At 45.5% G+C, this 22,637-nt stretch overlaps 1 non-coding gene and 2 pseudogenes across 1 annotated transcript; 2 read left to right on the top strand and 1 right to left on the bottom strand.

Annotated features, from left to right (window-relative positions):
• Positions 1–317: 317 nt before the first annotated feature.
• Positions 318–436, bottom strand: LOC143948983 (5S ribosomal RNA; annotated as a pseudogene).
• Positions 437–17,684: 17,248 nt separating this feature from the next.
• On the top strand, positions 17,685–17,803 carry LOC143947627 (5S ribosomal RNA; annotated as a pseudogene).
• Positions 17,804–18,236: 433 nt separating this feature from the next.
• Positions 18,237–18,355, top strand: LOC143944596 (5S ribosomal RNA). The gene has a single exon (XR_013265042.1). It is a non-coding gene; the product is annotated as a 5S ribosomal RNA (ribosomal RNA).
• Positions 18,356–22,637: the final 4,282 nt, after the last annotated feature.

The following is a 22,637-nucleotide window of genomic DNA, read 5'->3' as shown; positions in this document are numbered from 1 at the left end:
TGTGACCTTAGGCGAACGCTTCGGGACATACTCAAAACTCTTGACAGATGCTAAAATGGTCACCTTGGGAAACAAGCGAAAGAAAAACGGGTCAAAGCCAACAATATAAAAAGATTCCTACGGCACCTGTAATTAGGTACTATCCAGGCCGGACTCTGCTTAGCCTCTGAGATCAGATGAGATCGGGTGCTTTCAGGGTGATGTGGCCGTAGGAGATTTGTTTGGGCTCTCTCAGCCCTCTTGACAAATGCCAAGATGATCACCTTGGGAAACAAGCGGAAAAAAAAAACGATGTCAACGCCAACAACATAAAAAGAAGCCTACGGCACCTGGTATTCCCAGTTGGTCTCCCATCCAGTTACTAATCAGGCCCGACAATGCTTAGCCTCTGAGATCAGACAAGATCAAGCACTTTCAAGGTGATGGGGCCATAGGCGATCTCTTTGGGCACTCTCAACCATCTCAATTGGGCAATCAGTTTTCTTGCCTGAAATAGGCATCTCAGAACTGCCATATGGCTGCTTTCCGGGTTTCCTACTCCTTCAACTAATCCCAGGAGACAATACTTCGCCTCCATCCTGGTGGAGGTTCCAAACACCCGATCAATGGTTCCTGTCACCTCCGTCCAGTAGCGGATCAACTTCGGGCATCTCCAAAACATGTGCATAATGTCTCCTCCCATGTTCCCGCACCGGGGGAAACTTGCGTCCAGCCGTTCGGCCAAATTGAAAAAGTTTACGAGGAGCATAATAGGTTCTATATAATAAGAACAGATGTGACATCCTCTGTGAGGAGAGCCACAATTCACCACAGGCAGGATTCCTGTGGCCAATTATAGCTTGGGGGGGTTTAGTACACACCTCACACTATATAAGGCCGCCAGCGCGGCGGCATTGTATAGTGTGTTGCGGTGGTCAGGGAAAGAGGACGATACGCATGGACAGTGTCTTTACTGCTTTTGGGAACCTAGCATTGTTACAGTGGGTGTTATGTGCCTCCTGCACACACACCTGAAGCTACCCTTTATTACTGGTGTTCAATTTCTGCAATACATGCATGTGCAGTGCAGAAGTTAGAGTGGGTGTTGTGTGCCTCCTGCACAGTATACACCTTATTGCTGGTGTTCTGTTTCTGTAGTACAGGAACCTAGCACTGTTACAGTGCTAGGGTGTACAGAGAAGCTGGTATATATAGAAGACTACAGCATACAGAAGAAAGGCTAGTGAATACAGAATACAGACTCGTGTATGTAGATAGGCTTGAGAATACAGAGATGCTAGAGTAAACAGTGAGGCTGGGGTGCACAGAGAGGCTAGTTTAAAGAGAGGCTAGTATATACAAAGATGTTAGTGTATATAGAGAGGTTAGTGTATAGAGAGAGTCGAGTGTATACAGAAAGGACAGTGCATATAGAGAAGCTAGTGTATACAGAAGACAGGCTTGGGTATACATCAAAGCTGACAATGTATACAGAAGACTGGGTAGTGTATACAGTGAGTCTAGTGGGTGCAGAAGACAGGCTGGTGTATTCTAGCTAGTTTTTACAGTCTAGTGTATACAGAAGACAGGCTGTGGTATACAGAGGGTTTAGTGTATTCAGAGAGTCTAGTGTATACAGTCGGCGAGTGTATACATAAGACTGGCTAGTTTACACGGTGTTTACAGAGATGCAAGGGTGTACAGAGAAGCTAATATATATAAGACTACAGCATACAGAAGAAAGGCTAGTGAATACAGAATATAGACTCGTGTATGAAAATAGGCTTGAGTATACAGAGATGCTAGAGTAAACAGTGAGGCTTGGGTACACAGACAGGCTAGTTTAACCACTTGGGATCCGCGCTATTGCAAAATGACGGCAATAGCGCGGACCCACATTTTCGGGACTACGTCTATTGACGTAGTCCCGGTTACGAGCGGCCTGCGCGCCCCTGAGGGGCGCGCGCGGCGCGCTCTGTGATCGGCGAGTCCGTGAGACTCGCCTGATCACCGATCCGTGTAAGGGGTCGATCCCGACCCCTTATCACGTGATCAGCTGTCAGCCAATGACAGCTGATCATGTGATAAAACGGAGCCGGTAATCGGCTAGTATTCCTCCTCGCGCTGACAGCGCGAGGAGAAAAAAAAAAGCCGATCGCCGGCGGCCGTGTTCGGGACATCAGTCCCGATCACGGCCAGTAATTTAAAAAGACACCTGCCCCCTGCCAGTGCCCACCTGCCACCCGCAGTGCCATCCTGAAATAAAGTAAGTGCCCCCCTGTCAGTGCCACCCAGCAGTGCCCATAGTGCCCACAGTGCCACCCAGCAGTGCCCACAGTGCCACCCAGCAGTGCCACCCACAGTGCCACCCAGCAGTGCCACCCACAGTGCCACCCAAAATCTGCCTCAGGTGCTGCACCCCAGTGCCGCCCATCAGTGCCCAGCAGTGCCGCCCATCAGTGCCCAGCAGTGCCGCCCATCAGTGCCCAGCAGTGCCACCTATCAGAGCCACCTATCAGTGCCACCTATCAGTGCCCATCAGTCCCATCTATCTGTGGTACCTATCAGTGCCCATCCGTGCCACCCATCCGTGCCACTTATCCGTGCCACCCATCCGTGCCATCTTATCTGTGCCCATCTTTGCCCATCAGTGCCGCCTTATCTGTGCCCATCGGTGCCGCCTTATCTGTGCCTATTAGTGCCGCCTTAACTATGCCTATCAGTGCCCACCAGTGCAGCCTATCAGTGCCCACCAATGCAGCCCATCAGTGCCCACCAATGCAGCCCATCAGTGCCCACCAATGCAGCCTATCAGTGCCGCCTAATCAGCGCACTTCAATGAAGGAGAAAAATGACCCGTTTGCAAAATTTTATAACAAACTATTAAAACATGATTTTTTTTTTTTTTTTTTTGCATCTTTTTTTGTTTGTTTAGCAAAAAATAAAACTCCGAGCTGTGATTAAATACCACCAAAAGAAATCTCTATTTGTGGGAAAAAAATGATAAAAATTTCATTTGGGTACAGTGTTGTATGACCGCGTAATTGTCACTCAAAGTGCATCAGCGCTGAAAGCTGAAAATTGGTCTGGGACTGAGGGGGGTTTAAGTGCCCAGTAAGCAAGTGGTTAAAGAGAGGCTAGTATATACAAAGATGTTAGTGTATATCGAGAGGTTAGTGTATAGAGAGGGTAGAGTGTATACAGAAAGGACAGTGCATATAGAGAAACTAGTGTATACAGAAGACAGGCTTGGGTATACATCAAAGCTGACAGTGTATACAGAAGAATGGGTAGTGTATACAGAGAGTCTAGTGGGTACAGAAGACAGGCTGGTGTATTCTAGCTAGTTTTTACAGTCTAGTGTATCCAGAAGACAGGCTGTGGTATACAGAGGGTTTAGTGTATTCAGAGAGTCTAATGTATACAGTCGGCGAGTGTATACATAAGACTGGCTAGTTTACACAGTGTTTACAGAGATGCAAGGGTGTACAGAGAAGCTAGTATATATATAGAAGACTACAGCATTCAAAAGAAAGGCTAGTGAATACAGAATAAAGGCTGTATTCTACGGAGAGGCTAGTGTATGCAGAACACTATCTAGGGTATACAGAGAGGCCAGATTATACAAAGAGGCTAGTGCATAGAGTCAAGCTATTGTATATAGAAGCCTGGTTAGTGTATACAAAGAAGCTAGTGTGTACAGAAGAAAGGCAAGACAGGCTATAAAGAGAGACAAGTGTTTACAGAAGACAGTTTGGGGTATACAGAGATGCTAGTTTATACTGAGAGACTAATGTATACAGAAGACAGGCTAGGGCACACAAAAGACAGAAAACGGGCTAGTGTATTCAGAACATAGGGTAGTGGATATCGAAGACAGGCTATTGTATGCAGAAGACCGGCTAGTGTAAACATGCTGGTGTAAATAGAGAGGCTAGTGAATTTAGAGGGTAGGCTAAGTGATAGAAGACAATCTGGGCTATACTGAGACATTTCATGATTTCATCTAGCTCACATCTCTAATGGAGTTTGTCTCATTGCCATGTTATGCCTTTTCATTCTTATGCTCAATATAGATTATACTCACTACACGATTTTAATCATCCACATCAAGCATGCAATAAAATAAAATCTATTTTGCATATGTGTAATTCTCCACATCAACTGTCACATTGAGTATGTGACAGTCCTGACACACCATCCTGACTTATTTTGCTTTATTTCTTATTAGAAATAGAGAGTACTAACTCAAGATCCGGTTAAATCTATTCACTTCGATGAGTTCGACCGCTAATTGTACGGTAATGCAAAATGTTCACAAAACCATCCATTTGCTACCAGATATGCTGCACATACTAAAAGTAATGTAACTGTCGCTCGATAACGATGTAAACAGTTTTATTGCTTTTCTGACATTAACCGAGTATCTCTGACATTAACTGAGTATCTCTCTGCACTATGATCTTAATAATAATAATAATAGGATTGTGTAATGCAAAGATCAACTAGTCTAATATAAGCTTTCTCATTGATACCGGCATATCCTTTAAATTTAGGCTAACGCAACTATTTCTCGGCCATTTTCAAGCTAAGCTATCAATCTCTTACAGCGATACTTCCTCCCTGCAATATTAAGCCATTTAAATTTCCTATTGGTCGCCTATATTATACAACTCTCTGAAAAGCATATATGTAGAGAATAAAACTAGTCTTACATCTTAATAAAACAGTTTTATTGCTCAACCAGTATCAGCTGTCATGACATAAGCAAATAAACGTTTCCACTTTTTGACTCTATTTTCTGTATTACTTCTTTTTCTCCACCTTAACTGTCACAGAACTGTGAAATTAATCATAATCTCAGAGTTTAGCTGATAAATTTACGATTTACTAGCATTCTCTTTCCAGTGGAAACGGAAAACAGTCAGTGTAAGCCGTCTTCGTGCGTAACAAAATGAATGGAACGATTTACACGTTGGAATTTTCAAGCTAAGTCAACTTACTCTTAAATAATGTATACCCTTTAGCTATTCCGACATTCTGCCTTGGTATTACTTTGCAACGCTCTATTGAACAATGTAAAGGTAAGCTAGATAAGGTAAGCTAGATATTTTGTGTATTTCCACTTAAACTCGACTTGTATATACTGTCTCAATATTATCCGTTCTAATTTTGCTAAATTAGATTGTAGAGTTTGCTATGTCTAAATCCAGGTTACCTACTCACCTTTATTACGTATACTGCTATTTTAGGATAATATAAAACCATCTTATTGCTTCTTTACACGCTGCACATATTAAGAGTAATGCAATGCTACCGTGAACAGTTTAATTGCTCTTCTCACATTTAGCTGGTATCTCTATAGGAAACTGAATTTGTACTACAACGATCACTCATCTAATATCAGTCCACTCAGTGCTACCGGGATAACTTTTACATTTAGAGTAATGAAATTATTTCTCAGTCATTTTGAAGCTACTGCAACTAACGCTTCCGATCTCTTTTCAACTGCAATACTTAATCTCTGCTATTGCAGAATATTTAGCTGCTTAGCTCACACTTTGCTGTACGTAGCCGTGTTAACAGTATAGTACCTGTAAGTAACCAATGGGGATTGACATTTCATCTCAAATTCATATTCACATTTCTAGTGCAGTTTGTGTTCTTACCAGTTATTATCCTTTCTCATCCTTATGCTATATTTGGGGTATATTCACTACATGATTAAAGACACGTAATGAACCTGATTAATAAAAAACCTACACACGTCGTTGCTGTTATTTCGTGTGTAGGTTTAACCACTTAAACCCGACCTGTATATACTGTCTCAATATTAATCGGAGTTATGTTGCTATATTTATTATTAGAATAAACAGATTATTATCTCTAAATCCTGGTAAACCAACTCACACAAAACCATCTTATTTCTTCCTTACACGCAGCACATATTAAGATATTAACATTTAGCCGGTATCTCTCTGCAATAGTAAACGAAATGTGTAGATCACTCATCTAATATCGTCTTCTCAGTGCTACCGGAACAACTTTTAAATTTAGAGTAATGCAACGATTTCTCAGTTTTATGAAGCTAATGCAACTAACGCTTTGGAACTCTTTACATGTTTCAGAAGTAACTACTTTATTAGCAAAAAATAAAGTCCTGTCTTCTTTACACGCTAGCCTTTCTGTATACATTAATCTCTCTGTGTACACCAGCCACTCTATATAGACTAGCCTCTCTGTCTTCTGTATACACGTGCCCGTAATCTATATACACTAGCCTGCCTTCTTTTTACAATAGTCTCGGTGTCCCAGCCTTTCTGCATACACTAGCCTCACTGAATTCCCCAGACTGTCTTCTGTATACACAAGCCTATCTGTAAAAAAATAGCCTGCCTTTTGTACTCATTAGCCTCTCTGTGTAAACTAGCCGGTCCTCTGTATACACTAGTCCGTCTGTATACACTAACAAGTCTACATACTCTAGCCTCTCTCTCTGTATACCCTAGCCTCCATCTCTGCATACCCAGGACGTTCTTCTGTATAATCTAGCCTAGCTGTATAAACTAGCCTGTCTTTTGTACACATTAGCCTCTCTGTATAAACTAGCCGGTCCTCTGTATACACTAGTCCGTCTGTATACACTAACAAGTCTGTGTAACCAAGCCTCTCTCTCTGCATACCCTAGCCTCCATCTCTTGCATAACCAGGACCTTCTTCTGTATAATCTAGCCTATCTGTATACACTAGCCTGTCTTTTGTACACATTAGCCTCTCTGTATAAACTAGCCGATCTACTGTATACACTAGTCCATCTGTATACACTAGCAAGTCTGCATACTCCTGCCTCTCTGTGTAACCCAGCCTCTCTCTATATACCCTAGCCTCCATCTCTGCATACCTAGGACGTTCTTCTGTATAATCTAGTGTTATGATGAGCTTTGAAATAAAGGACATCTACAAAGTAGCATTCGTCTCAATGCATGTTTACTTCAGAAATACTCACTGTACAGAGGACCACACCTTCCAAGGGGTTGTGGTACAGAATACAAACTGTTACAGCTTTTTATAAGAAAATTATAACATTACCGCTTATGGCGGGCACAGAACCAAGTTACAGAGTACGTAATACATTTCATAATAATTGGTCCCACATTACATATGGTCATCTTGACCCAAACACAAAAACAAGATAAACAAAATAAAGGTCAATTTGACAGGATAGTGATTAATTATTAAAAGGGTAAAGTTTGTTATAAACAGGGACTTTCCATACCAACATTTCACAACATTTCTGGGAATAATATCTTTTGTTATCTTACTGGCAGAACATTTCATGTCATCCAGAGAACAGAATACACAAGCAATCATATGTGTGGAAACATTTGACAAATACTCAAAGAATAGAGAAACATTTGAAAAATAAATTAATTCTTATATTGAAGGGGATCTCTGAGTAACTTATATAGATATGTGTTGCATATGTCTTCATATCTTCACAGGCCCTCCTATGTTTCTAATTCTTTGGGTATTCCTCTTTAGACTTCCTCTATGTCTCTGGGTTGACCTCCAGGTATACGAGCTACCATCTCATGAGCAGTCCTGACTCTTGACCTTTGGGGCTCAAAAGAACCAGTATTAGTACAAGCTTTCGAAATAGCACTACAAGAAGTTGTAGTTATCTTCAAACAACATTTGAATAACATAGGTGCACAATTGATTATAAGGATTATAAGTACTATGATACCAACAATATAAAGGATACCATGTAATATACCAGCAAACCAGCCTCCAATGCTTGAAAACCAGTTGACAGGATTAAGCCAGGAAAGCCAGCTTTCCCAACTTCCTTCAACCCAAGCAGTTTCAGTATGCTCTTTCCGAATATTGAGCTTGAGCTGTTGCACCTGTTCCACATGTGAAATGATGGCATCTTCTGCTTTAGTATCACTTCCAATGTAGTTACAACAGCCTGTTCCCACTATGGCGCATATTCCTCCCTGGCTTGCTGTAAGATAATCCAACACCGGTGCTGCAAAATCTCCTTTTTAACCATTTTTAGCTCTGTGGCAAGAGTCACAAAGTTCCTATGATGCAATGCTGTAATATTATCAATCAAGTCAGCTAAATCAATGATAAAACTGAATGCCTTTTTGATACAACATCTATTTACCCATGGTATGGAGAATATTGGCTTTATCTCCTTGTCATGTGACTCTACATTAGCGTCAATATCACTAGTATAAGTATTTTTCCTCAACAATAAGTTATATGTTAGTCTCACCCTCCTTGTTCATATCAGGACCTTTAACCTCATCATGATTCTCTTCCTTCCCCCCAGGTTCTGACTGAGAAGCTAAATCTCTTTTTAGGAGATGGATGGGGATTTTACGGATTTGGGACTCCTTAAACTCATTGTTACTCATATACCAAGTGGCAGGTATTACTCTACCAAAATAACAAACCCCCATAGAATTTAAAGAGATCCAATTATATGCTTTCTTCCCACATATAAAATAATAACCTGGGGGAGCTGCACAAGCCTCCCTGAAATTATACCTCTGCAAACACATTAATAATTTCATATTGTTCTGTCTAGAATGCTGACGGTGCGTGTAGTCATGTAGTTCCTGAATTCGATCCGTGCTCCATGCTGTATCCTTACCATTAAACCAATATCTGATCTCAGCATTGTTCATACAGTTGGAGTTCCCAATTGGTCTGGTAGTACTTTGGAAACCCTGAGTAAACAGTTCAGATGAATATTCTCGAGTGAAGTTTATACAGACCGAGGGAATTTTCATTGGAGCATTAGTGAACAACAGTAGCGAAACAACTCTGTCAACCATAGGTCTGCTTACATCTTCAAAGTGGGCATTGTTCTCTATTTCGGCCAATGTGCTGGGCACACCTAATAAGGGTTTAGTCTTATGTGATATAGGTGCATGTGTGCATATCCAGCAATTAGAAATGTTCAGTCTTTTTGCTGCCTGGACACAAAGGAGTTATAAAAGGGTTCACCCAATTTAGCATGATACCCATGAGTGTCTCTTCTTGTTCTTTGATTGGGATTACGGCTCTCTTCAGATTGCAATTTTTCACTTGTTACGGTGGCATTGAAAAGGTAGGTGTCATGTATCTTACCTTTTTCTTTATGGTATGTCCATTCAAATGCCATGACTGTGATCCACACTACCGCTCCACCACAGAGGATAACGCTCCACAACGCCACATTCGGTCTAGGCCCCAGGAGATTCATTCTGCAGTCTTCTGGCTCTGGCACGAGTGATTGGCGGTGATGACCTGGAAGGCAAGGGTAAAGAAGAATGCCTGCTAACAGCAGAATGATCTGTATGTTCCATCGGACCTATAGTCTTTTTACAATGGGAACCATGAACCCACTTGTAGTACTTCAGCTTTGCAGCAGTTGGAGATACAAGAATGATTTGAAACGGTCCTTTCCACTTAGGGGACAAAGTGGTCCAGGGTATTCGATTCTTGATGTACATGTGTTCCTTCACTTGTATCCACTGGTTGTCCTGCTTTGGCTCTGGAAAAAGTATCAGAAAACACATTTGCCAGTCTGCGCACATAGTCTATCATGGTATCTTGACCATTACTCAAATTTACTGTCTCTGGGGGTACCAAGGGTGCAGGAAGTCTCAGAGGCGGTCACCCAAATAGTATATCAAAAGGTGATAGTCCATGCTTCTCCTTAGGGGTGGTCCTAATGGTAGCTAAGGCTTCTACCCATGTGCTTTTCCCGTTAGCAGTTATTTTTGCAAGATATCTCTTTAAAGTCTGGTTAGTGCGTTCAACCATCCCACTAGCTTGTGGCCTATATGGTGTGTGCAACTGTTGTTTTATTCCCAAAATAGCCACCACTTCTGCCATTAGCTTATTGTCAAAGTGTGTACCTCTATCTGAGGAAATAACAGCCCCTATACCAAATCTTGAGATTAACTCTCTAATGAGACATTTTACTACTGTTCGGGCAAGGGGGCATATCTGAGAAGTCAATCTGCACAATTTGAAACGGCTCCTCAGTATGTGGAATATGCTTCATATGAGTGGGCACTGGTTTTGCAATGTTATGAATTTGACATATTGCACATTCATTAATCTATATAGCAGCATATGTATGAAAGCCTGGAGCCCACCAGTGTTTGTTCGCCACCCAACACATCCCTCCTGTTGAGACATGGCAAGGCCCATGGCTCAAAGCAAACAAATAAGGAAACAGAGTTGGAGGAGCAACCATTTTTCCATTCATAGTCCACAGGCCATCCTCATCACAAACAGCCCCTTTGGAGCACCAGGATGGTCTGTGAGATGAGTTTTCCTGTAAGGCAGACAAAATGTGTAAATCAACAGGTAAATCAGTCAGAAACAACATAGGCATGGCACTGGATGGCTATTCGTAGATTGCTCCTTTAGCATATTCATTGGCTTGTTACACAAAATAGGTAGTAAGGTTTACTATAGTCAGGTAGCCCAAGATTTGGGGTTGTCAGTAAAATTTCTTTCATTTCTTTCTTCACTGCTGGGGTTAATTTGTCCTCAATAAATTTATAACTACCCTTTGTATGTCGCTTTAATAATACTTGTAAAAGACCTAATACTAGTGGAGGATTGAGTCTCCTTCATACAGTAAAATTTTAATTTTTTATTTATTTATTTATTATCTATTCGTAATCACCAGGCAGCTTCCTCCGGTGACTTTTCTACTCAAGATACTGAAAAATTCTTGGTACTGACAGGGCTAAATCCCCATGACTTTTCACCGCGGCCACTTTCATATAGTCTGGTGAGAATTTCCAGTAATCCAGACTGCTGGATTCATAAGCCCCTTGTGGGCTTCTTGTAATCCCTCCTGTTTAGGGTTAATAAAGTTCTGGCATAAGGAGCAATTTTAACATCTCCCTTTGCTTCAAGTATGTTTTACTCCCATCCCTTCAGGCATTAAAACTATAGTTACTCTTATATTTTCTCTGTCTAGCAGACTGCTAGGGGAGTATGGCGATACATCACCTCTTACCTATAGAGGTTCAGTGACGTTGGCAGTAATTAGATCATTACTTATCTTAACCAAGAAAATACCTGCTGATTCGAAGTAGGAAAATTGGCATCATATATATTTAACAAAGTCTTTTTTGTCTTTCTCGTTTAATTTGAAGAGCTACAACCTGCACTTCAATACTTTCCATATGCAGTGCTGCTTTCTTAGGTATGGGAACTTGTTATACATTTACTATTTTTACCGCTATCCTTATTAATCTCTTAGATTCTTTAAGATCCACTATTCATTAATTCTAGCGCTGGCTTCTTTCTCCATTCTTTAACTTCCTATAACAATCCTCCCATGAAACTGTTAACCAGACCATGTCTTTACACTTTCTTTTAATTCTTCTTAAATTCTTATTGCTGAGTCAGAAACTGTAGCAGCAGGCCAGGGGCGCAACTATAGGGGTTGCAGCAGTCGTGACCGCAACCGGGCCCTGTGATGCAGGGGGCCCATGCAGCCCCCTCTACATATGACCAGCAGCAGCATAGGCAGCTAGGGGTACCAGTGCACCATGCACACGGGTGGCTGGAGGTGGAGGGTGACTAGCAGAGCTCCATGCTCGACTATCGCACTGGCTGCTCTTTAGTTGTGCATTCCCCGCATGACCTGTGTCCTCAGCCGGCTCCTCAGAGTACCCCTATCCTGCTCCATGCATTGCCGCTCAGTCCGATGTCTGTTCTCCCCAGCCAGAGTCCCGCTCCCCCCCCCCCGAGTCCGGCCCACACTGCACTGCATACTTCTCCCGGGTAAAAAAACTTTAAGCACACAGATGCAGTGCAGCCCTATGAGAGCCAGCTCCTCGGAGGACACTGCAGGCTTGTCTGCCAGCCCCCCTCCTCCCCCGTCATACACAGATGATGAAAGGTCTTTCTGGGCGATATGCTGATCGCCCATCCAGCACACTGGATGGAGCCCAGGCCAGCATGGATGAGTGCGCGGCCTACAGCTTGGTCATGGTGAGTGAGAGGACCCCATCCCCCACACACCATTACATACCCCCTCCCTCTCCCCCTGGGGACAGGGACCACTTCTTACGTGGGGACAGGGACCCCCACCTCCCCTGGGGACTGGGACCCCTTCTCACCTGGTGGCAGTAACTTCATCTGCCCTGGAGAAAAGGGCCTCATCTCTTCTGGGGACGGGGACCCCATCCTGCCTAGGGACAGTCCCCCAATGGGGCACCTAAAAATAAAAAATAAATTATAAAAAAAAACTACTGATACCAGTGGTGGAACTACAGGGCTCACAAAGGTCATACCTGTGACCACGCCCTGGAGTTCAACCGCCAGACTCGGAGGGAAGGGCCCTGTATGGGGTTCAGGGGGGCCCTTCATGGTTTCTTGCATCAGGGCCCTGAAGATTCTAGTTACGCCACTGGCAGGGGTAGACAAGCCGTCCCTAGTTGTTAAGATTATGTAGCTCTCACTCCCCCTAGTCAAACAGCCGCCACTAAGCCCCGGTTAGGGTTAATTCATTTCATTACTTGTTTGCCCATCGCTATATGGATGCTGCACATTATAGAATACAGACCCCAACTTACTTCGGGGAACGACAATATGATATCATAACGATATAGTGAGGCCCGAAACGGAAAAGACAGAAAAGAAAAAGTAGTGCAGGGCCGGGCATGACCATGTTTTTAGGGGAGACAATGCAGGGGTTAATATGAAGAGATAAGAGGGGAGGGGACAGGGAGTAAAGTCCAAGGGGGAGTGGTAATATATAAGGAGGAGGTGGGACTTGGCTGGGGAACAGAAAGTTGTGGAGAAAGAAAGGAGGAGGCAGTTTTTTGCTCTGCTCCTCCAACATGGCTGAGATGTCACTCAGATGAGGGTCTTTATGGATGACCAGGTGAGTGGACGGAGGCTGGGAGGTGAGGGTTGCTGTGCATGCAGAGTTTGCGGCCTCTGGCACTCTGTTTTCACCAGGGCCCTCATCTGAGGCCCCGCGCAGGCAAGGAGCACTCTAGGGAGAACAATCCGGTCCCCCAGCAAAGAATACCCAGCCGCCTGCCTGAGCAGGGTCTGGGCGGACTCCACGCCACCAGCCCAGCTCGGTGGGTGGGGCCACGTGCTGCTCGGTGGGTGGGTTATGGTGCTGCTTCCCCGCCCGTGAATTGCAGGACTACTACCTCCTCTGCCTGCATCGCTGCGCGGGGAGGAAGGCTCGGCGAGGGAGACTAATTAGTATGACCGTCAGGCTGCTTATATTAAAAAAAAAGGTTTTTAAGGGGGCGGAGCTCCGCGGGTGGGCGTTGCTTATACGGGCGGCACAAGATGGCGGTGGAAGGACGAGGTTGACCTTCCAGGTCACAGTATGTGAGGGCATTTGTAGAACCATGGCAGGAGGCAGAGCTTCGGGGGTGAGACAGGCACTACAACAGAGGGACTCCACGGCCCCCAGGACCTCTTTGCCTGGGGGGCTGATGACACCACCGGTCCTGGTCTAGGATGACAGGTCAGAAGGCGAGCTGACAGTGTGCGAGGAGGAGGAGCCGCAGGAATGCGAGCCAGCAATGGAGGCAAGCACGGCGGCTGTTGGGGTTCCAGTCAGCCCGGTAAGTCAAATAATGTCTAAATGTTTTTCGTTTAAGTTGCATTACAGGATTTGTTGGGGGGTTGGAAAGGGGGGTGCAATGTCGGCGGCAGTTGCTCCTCCGGGAACAGAGGTGGTGGATGCTGGCCCACAAATGGCGGGCGGTGCGTCTGCAGTTTGGGGACAGTGGTGCAGTGGTGGGGTTGTCAGGTAATGGTAGGATGGAGATGGTAAGGATTGCAGATGCAAAAAATAAATAAAAATAAAAAAAATTTCAGATGTACGGGTGCTTTGAGGGTCCCCTGGGAACACAATTAAATAGGAATTCCGGGATATGATTTGAAAAGGTAAGTGTGTGGAGATCTTCTCGTTATGGCCCCCGTTAAAAAAAATAAAAGTAAAAGGGGGGGAATTTACATTTTAAGTGTGTAGGGACATGCAGGAAGATTAAGGGAAAAGGGATGAAGGTAAGAGGAGGTACCGATTGATTTTGTGGAAGGCGGTCGCCATTATGCGATTGCCACGGGGGGGAAGAACCTGTTGTTCTGTTATATGTAGGCCATTGCACACGTTAAAAAGGGGGATCTGATTGGCTACGGGATGATGAGCAGTTTAGACCGCGCAGGTAGGTATGGCCGCCTCTTAATGGGGATCAAAGGATAGCGGCTTCTGGATGTGGTTTCTGTAGTCGAGGCCCCCGAAGCAGTTCCTTCAGGGGGGTATACCCAGGGCCATCTTTAATATTGATTGGACGCTGGGCAAACATTTTCTTAGGGCCCCCCCCTCCATGCAATTTCGCTCTCCACCTTCTCTGAGACATACAATAAATAGCAGCAAGACTTAAAATCACTTTACTGTATCAGATCAGGCAGCGATTGTGATTGGTTGCCAGAAGTTACAGCATATTATTACTGCTTTCTGACTGGTTGCTAGAGGTTACAGCACTCCTTAAGGCTCACTGATTAGTTGCTAGAGGTTACAGCACATTTCTGCTTGTTGATTCGCTGCTAGAGATTACTGTACAGTAATACTGCTCACTGGTTGCAATAGGTTACAGCACACACACTGCAGTGGGGTATGATATACTTATGAATGCTGCCTTTATTTACATATGAATGCCGTTGGCCTTGGCTATTTACATATGCATGTGACTGCTATTTACATATGAATGTCAGTATTTATAGGTAAACACAGGTCTGCAGGTGATGCCTGCCCATAGGTTGCTCAATTTAGTGGGCCATGGTTAGATGTTTAGGTAATTACCGGAGTGGGGGGGGGGGTAGAGACGTGTCGGTCCCTGATTCAATCGTACATGGCTTGGACGTTTTTGTGTGTTGGGCCGCCTTCTTCCGATGTGTGTGCGATTATACTTTATACATTGCAGCACATTGCAGGTAGGTTCATTAGTGCCATTGGCTGCAAAACACGGGGGGCCGACGAGGGATATTGTACTATTTTGTTCTGGCATTGTGATTGTTTCAGGGGTTACGGAGGGTCATCTGCCAGTGACCAAGGTGGAGGTACTATAGAAGGGGGTGGGGGAGGCCCAGGGACGGCGTGAGGTACAGTTGAGGACTTTGCATTCGTTGCTGGGTAAGTTCAATTATACCTGTCGGTTTTATTCTGATGAGTGGGTTTTGGCCGACGGCTGCCGTCTGCTACAGTGGGGGTTTCAGGCCCTGGCTAATTTAAACAGTTAAATGTGGAACATAGGGAGGGTAGAAGGTTTGGTATGAGTTCTTGGCCACATATAATGGACGATAGGTGGATGCCAGGTCAATGGGAAAAGGGGTCACGAAAACGGCAGGGTAAACAGGTTTGGGGGAAATTTTTTCTTTCAGGGGCAATAGAGAGAGGAAATTTGGCCCCAATTTTGTTGGGTGGAAGTGGGGTGTTCATTCGTAAACGTGTGCTATTGGAATTTTTCCAGTGGTTCCGGCTATGGAGCTGGGGTAAGGGTCATGCAGGAACCTGACATTGAATTGTGATTATGTGGGTGTGGTTTACGTGGTCAACCACATGTCCGCGTTGTCACAACTGGTCATACGGCAGCTACGCCACTTTGTGGTGCGTTAGGTGCAGTTGAACATTTTCTATATGCTATTCATCTTGCAGGCTTCGGAAACACGGGGGGCTTACTCCTTGCATCTATTTTTGGTGGGAGTTAGCCGGCCACAGAGGGGGAGGAATTCCCTACTCGGGCTGGGTATGGGAAATGGCACTGGAGTCACCACGGGAGGTAACAGGGCGGTCAGCCAGTGAGTCCACATGGGCGGCTTACGTGAAGGTATGAAAAGAAGGGTGGGTTGTTGGGTGCAAGAGTCTGAGGTCAAACATGGCTATGTGGGGGGTAAGTTTGTTGGTGGTACTATGGTTCTAGGAACTTGGTAAACGGGGGTCGGTATCTGCCATTGAGCGGAAACTGGTGGGTTTTTGGCTTTTGTTTAACCTGCGGTGCAGGGTGGATTGAAAAAAAAAGAGTTTGGGTTGGACAATTGAAAAAAAAATGAATAAAAAAATGATCAAAGGGTTAGAGGGGTGGAGGTGCTGCTGTTTGTGTTACCAGGATTCAGGGTAAAAAAAAAAAAGAGATAAAACGTTTAGGGAGTTTCTAGGGTTTGGAACAGATGGCATGGGGGGCAGTTCATGGGGCACAAGGCTGGGAAGTATTGGTCGAGGTTCCAGTTCGAATCGGTGTTCTGAAAATGCCACTGGGACGCAAGGTTAGATGGTGCAGAATACGCTTCACACTCCTTCCGCATCGGGACGGCTGTAGAAGCTGCCAGATGTGGGTTGGATGAGGCAGCAGTAAGGAGGAATGGTAGGTGGGAAGCAAAGCGATTACGCACTTACCTATGCCTTCATGTGGTGGTGGAATAAATAATAAAAATAAATAAATAAAAATAAAACACGAGTGGGGGAGTAGTCTGTATATACAAGCTGTGTTGTTTGTGGTAAGGGGTACATTGGTTTACTTTAAAGTTGGTGCTGCCTTTGTTTGGCGTTTTTTTTTGTCCAGATGGAGGACTTATACGCCTTGTCTGGATTTTCTTTGTTATCTGTATGTTTGTTGGGGGGCCAGGAGAGCAGATGCGAGATCCGTTGGCAGACAGTTGGGTAGTTAGAGGAGGGAGGCATGTGTTCACTGGCTAGGTGTAGGGGGGTTGAGGTGGAGAAAGGTGGTATGGGAAATGGAACGTTAGGCATGGCGGGATAAACCGCCGGCCATCTGGGTTATGCATGCAAGGGGTAATGCTTTTGGGTTCGAACGATCAGGGAGCTGATCTCGGACATTAAGTCAGATATTTTACGACTTCGTACAGTTGTCTAACACTCAGGTGGTGGGGAGGCTGTGGCTCAGAATGGGGTGCCTGGTGATCAGGCAAGTAGAGGGGGAAACTAATGTGGGCCTGTAATTGAGGGTGTTAGAATACACCTCTAGGGAGTGGGGATTGTTTTCTGGGCTCTGGGGCTGCAAGATGGGATCCAGCGGGCCCCCGGGGGTGTGGGGGAGCCCTTAAGGGTAAGGTGTCATCCTTGCAGGCTGTGGCGGTGTTTTGTTGGTCTTTGACGGTGGCAGTAAACATATGTGATGGAAAGGGGTGGGGGGCTCATCGGTAGTATGTGCCCCTCCGGTGTATTCCAGCGAAAGGTTAGCTGGAATACTGTAATGGTTGCACTGCGGGAAGGGGGTTGTCTCCGAGCTGATTATCCGCTGGAGACCTATCGTGTGAATAAAGGTCCCGCTGTGTATTGGTGGAATATGTGTTGGAGTTCGGGGGTGCCCTCAAAGACCAACAGACTGGAGTTAAACAAGTTGTTACGGAGGTGATATTTTGGTATATATTTGATATTGGAGTTATTTATATGGTGTGAATAATAAATAGGCTGCTATGGCCATTTATACTCCAAAATTAAGGTGTGGTCTCATCATTTTAGAAGGGTAAGAAATGGGGATGTTGGAGTACAAGTGGTATAGCAGTAAGAGGCAGGTTGGGTACCTCTGAACTACACTGGTTAGTACCTGATGTTTTATTTTTCTGCTTGTTTGCTGAGGTGACCATCTTGGCGTTTGTCAAGAGGATTGAGAGTGGCCAGCAAGATCGCCTATGGCCACATCACCCTGAATGCACCCATTCTCGTCTGATCTTGGATGCCAAGCAGGGTCAGGCCTGGTTAGTAAATGGATGGGAGACCGCCTGGGAATACCAGGTGCCGTAGGCTTTTTTTCAACATGTTGTTGGCGTTGACGACCTGTTTTATTTTTCTGCTTGTTTGCCGAGGTGACCATCTTGGCGTTTGTCTCGTCTGATCTCGGATACTAAACACGGTCGGGACTGGTTAGTACCTGGATGGCAGACCGCCTGGGAATACTAGGTGCCGTAGGCTTTTTTTCAATATGTTGTTGACGTCGACGACCTGTTTTTATTTTTCTGCTTGTTTGCCGAGGTGACCATCTTGGCGTTTGTCAAGAGGGTTGAGAGTGGCCAGCAAGATCGCCTACAGCCATGTCACCCTGAATGCGCCCGATCTCGTCTGATCTCGGATGCTAAGCAGGGTCAGGCCTGGTTAGTACCTGATGTTTTATTTTTCTGCTTGTTTGCCGAGGTGACCATCTTGGCGTTTGTCAAGAGGGTTGAGAGTGGCCAGCAAGATCGCCTACGGTCACATCACCCTGAATGCACCTGATCTCGTCTGATCTCAGCTGCTAAGCAGGGTCGGGCCTGGTTAGTACCTGGATGGGAGACCGCTTGGGAATACCAGGTGCTGTAGGCTTTTTTTTTAATATGTTGGTGGCGTCGACGACCTGTTTTATTTTTTTGCTTGTTTGCTGGGGTGATCATCTTGGCGTTTGTCAAGAGGGTTGAGAGTGGCCAGCAAGATTGCCTATGGCCACATCACCCTGAATGCGCCCGATCTCATCTGATCTCGGATGCTAAGCAGGGTCGGACCTGGTTAGTACCCGGATGGGAGACCGCCAGGGCCGGACTGGGAATAAAAACCAGCCCAACAGCATAACGTCATTATTTTCTTGTTCATGAAAGGGAAAGCCATACATTTTAAAGAACATTTGATGAAGAGTGTATTATATATAGATATGAAGTCACATAGGCATATATATATATATATGCAAATTCCAGTTAAAAGTGGTAAGTGGACAATTATCAAGGGGGACCCCAGGAACTCAGAACGTGGGGGGGGACCACCTTCCACAGAAAGAATATACTAAGGTAAAGGGGACGGGTGCTCACCAAATGCAGCTTTACTCTGCCTGTGAATGCAGTCTCACTGTGCCCACAAATGCGTCCTCACCGTGCCCACCATTGCAGCCTCACTGTGCCCATTATTGCAGCCTCGCTGTGCCCATCAAATGCAGTTTTACTGTGCCCATGAATGCAGCCTTACTGAGCCCATGAATGCAGCCCCTCCTGTGCCCCATGTCCCAGTCTGCAGTCCCTGTCTGTGGGAAGGTGTGTTGTTGATGCTCAGTACGGTACCTTGCATGCCAGCAGGATATCCATGACGGCCAGCAGCAGGCAGGGTCTGTTCTCGTTTTGGATGGGGACAGTGCTCCTTCCAGAGGATCTGTTTGCTGTGAGATGGAGTGGTCCCTGGAGACCTGCACCTTCAGCCATCCCCATTTTCCAGCCCCAGTCAGCCTGTCCTCTGGTCCTGGGGAAGTGGAGAGTACTGGGTGGGAGGTGGAGAGAAGGAGGAGCAGAGAGTATTGGCAGGGTTGGAGAACACATGGGGGGGGCAAAGAGCAGGGGGTAGTGGAGATCACAGGGGTGGGGAGCAGAGAGTGCTGGGGGGAACTTGAGAGTACTGGTGGGGCCAAAAAGAACAGGGGTGGAGAGCATGGTGGGCTGAAAGCACTGAGGGGGCTAAGAATGTGGGGTGGCGAAGAGCACTGGGGGGGGGCAGAAAAACAGGGATGGAGAGCACGGGGCTGGAGAGTACTGGGGGGGTACAAAGAGTAGGGGTGAGAGCTTGAGAGTACCAGTGGGGACCAGAAAGAACAGGGGGAAAAGCACGGGGGATTGGAGAGCATTATGGGAGGTGGAGAGCATTGGCAGGGTTGGAGAGCACATGGGTGGGGGCAAAATGCAGGGGGGAGTGGAGAGTACAGGGGTGAGGAGTGGAAAGTGCTGGGGGGAGCCAAAAAGAACAAGAGTAGAGAGCACGGGGGTAGAGAGAACGGGGGGGGGGCTGGAGAGAGATGGGTGGAGCTTGAGAGCACCAGGGGGCCATAATGAACAGGGGTGGGGAGAATGGAGGGATGGAGAGCACTGGGGTGGTGAGAAAGAACAGGGAGGAGAGCACTGGGGGGAGTGGAGAGCACTGAGGGGAGAACAGGGGGGAGAGCACTGGGGGGAGTGGAGAGCACTGGGGGGGAGAACAGGGGGAGAGCACTGGGGGGAGGAAGAACAAGGGGGAGGGGGAAAACAAGGGCGGAGAGCACTGGGGGGAGTGGAGAGCACGGGGGGTAGAACAGGGGGGGAGTGAAGAGCACTGGGGGGGAAGAACAGGGGGGAGGACTGGGGGGAGTAGAGAGCACGGGGGGGGAAGAACAGGGGGGGAGAGCACTGGGGGGAGTGAAGAGCACTGAGGGGGAAAGAACAGGGGGGAGAGCACTGGGAGGAGTGGAGAGCACTGGGGGGGGGGGGGGGGTAGAACAGGGGGGGAGTGAGAGCCTGCAAAGAACTTAACAATTGTGACAGCGAATCACAATTGCAAGACTTTCTCCAAGACGGAGGATGTACATTGGTCTTTAATCCTCCACACTCCTCACATATGGGTGGCATCTGGGAGAGACTTATAGGTATTGCCAGGTCGATTCTTGGATGCTATGTTGCTACAAATCAAACCTGCTCAGTTGACCCATGAGACTTTACGCACCTTTATGGCAGAGGTTACGGCTATTGCCAGGCCTATAGTTCCTGTGTCCTCAGACTCAGATACACCTATGGCCCTTAACCCAGCAATGTTGTTGGCTCAAAAGGTGAACTCTTTGTCTGCTCCATCTGGAACCATAAGTACAACACAATTTCATGCAAAACAATGGAAGTACAATGCTTGGCAGACATATTTTGGAAAAGATGGAAAAGAGTATCTGTCAAATCTGCAACGCCTTAGGAAATGGACTGAGGATCGTCCAAATATAAAAGTGGGTGATGTTATGTTGAAGGACAGCCAAGAGGGCAGGAATGAGTGGCCCGTAGGACTTGTTAATGCTCTAAGCAGGGATGGCAAGGTTAGAAAGGTGGAGGTCAAGATTGTGAAAAATGAGACCGCCAGAATTTATCTCAGACCTGTAACTGACAGTTTTGATCTTGGACTAGGTAGGATTCCATTTTGCTGTTTATATGTTTTTTCTGCATAGCAGTAGTTATTTAGGTAGTGACGTAATAAATTATGCCAGACAGAGTGTTCTTCCCATATTTTTTACGTGCTGTTACAGATTATACTGCAATGTTGGTTTCACGTTGCTGCCATCTAGTGGTCAGAGTTAGTTATTATTTTGCCACAGCTTGACAGGAAGTGATATTTTCTTCACAGTGAAAGCTGGAACTGTACTTCCTTAATTTCATGATTTCTCCTTGATCCAAGCTGACTGAATGCAGTAGAGCTCTTAACTATTCCTGGGCTAATGGTGGAATTGTCCGTGAGTACTTTCACTGATAGAGTGAGGCTGCTGTATAATGGTTTTAATGCAATGACACATTTGTTTATGCTTATGTTGTAGTTTTACAAAGTTATTTGGAAAAAAGAATACATACAGATCTGATGTCTCGTCTTTCTTGACTTCAGAGTTATTTTTAATCTGTCTGACTAGTGTTATACAACAGTTCAATAACGCAAAGCAGAACAGTGGGCGTTGCAGCGCGTTTTCAAACCGCACAGCAAACTGCATTTTCTGGGTGGGTTGCGTGTTCAGAAATGTGTAGATGGATTCAGACACTGCCTAAATGGAAGTGCATACGCTATGCACATTTGTTGCCTTTTTGGTAACATGCAGAAAGGTTTTGCTGCCAAAACGCGCAATGCTCCATGACCAAAAAGTTTCTTTAAACTACTTTGGGGCGTTTGTCGCTTATAGGGCAGCCCATTCAAGTGATGCTTGTTTACATGGGAAAAACACAAAAAAAAGTGAAGCAGGAACATGCATTTCCACTATGCTCGGGTGTGGATGGGATGTGCTGGGGAGTAAGCTTTTAGGCAGCAAGGATAACTAGGGAGGAGAGAGGGGTGGGTCAAAAAACAAAAACACTACATCAGAAGTCTCAAAGATTAAGACAAAACGTACCCCTAGCTGGTGATTTTACAATGGGAGTCGTGCTACACCAGAGTCACCAAAAAATACTGCAAGACTCAAGTCACTGAATTTAAGACAGCACCTATTGAAATCTGTGTGTTTTCACTTTACCTGAGTAGCAGGTCACCAATAAATAGTCAATATGTATCAGTTAACAGGAACCATGAGGTAGATCAAAAACAGATTATAGGTGACTCACCTATAATCTGTTTTTGATCTACCTCATGGTTCCTGTGAACTGATACATATTGACTGAGCACATTATTTATATAGCTGGTAGCCTTATTTGGCATATATAAAACAGCTTTGCTTTGCTCAGTTTTTTCCACAGTTTTTTGCATATACATATTTTTTTTTTTTTGCATTATTTGCACATATTTTTTGGATTTTTTTTGCACTCTGCACTTTATGGACACAAGAGATATACAGTTTTGCACAATTTTTGGACTTTTATTGATCCTTGATTAACGTTGGATGTTATATACAATATACGATATTTAAGACACTTATATTCTAGTCCACATTAACCACTTGCCACCCGCCCATTGTCAAATGACGGCGGCAAAGTGGTTTCAAAATCCTGACTGGACGTCATAGACCGTCCTCAGGATTTTGAGCCGCTGCGCGCCCCCGGGGGTGCGCATCACGGCGATCATTGTTGCGGGGTGTCAGTCTGATCCAATGATGGCTGATCACAGTGTAAATAGGAAGAGCCGGTGATTGGCTGTTCCTCACTCGCGT

Source organism: Lithobates pipiens, unplaced genomic scaffold (genome assembly GCF_037356315.1).
Source record: "Lithobates pipiens isolate NorthernLeopardFrog02 unplaced genomic scaffold, aLitPip1_a1.2 Scaffold_30, whole genome shotgun sequence".
NCBI classification, from domain to species: domain Eukaryota; kingdom Metazoa; phylum Chordata; class Amphibia; order Anura; family Ranidae; genus Lithobates; species Lithobates pipiens.
This window is presented reverse-complemented; position numbering and strand designations above follow the sequence as displayed.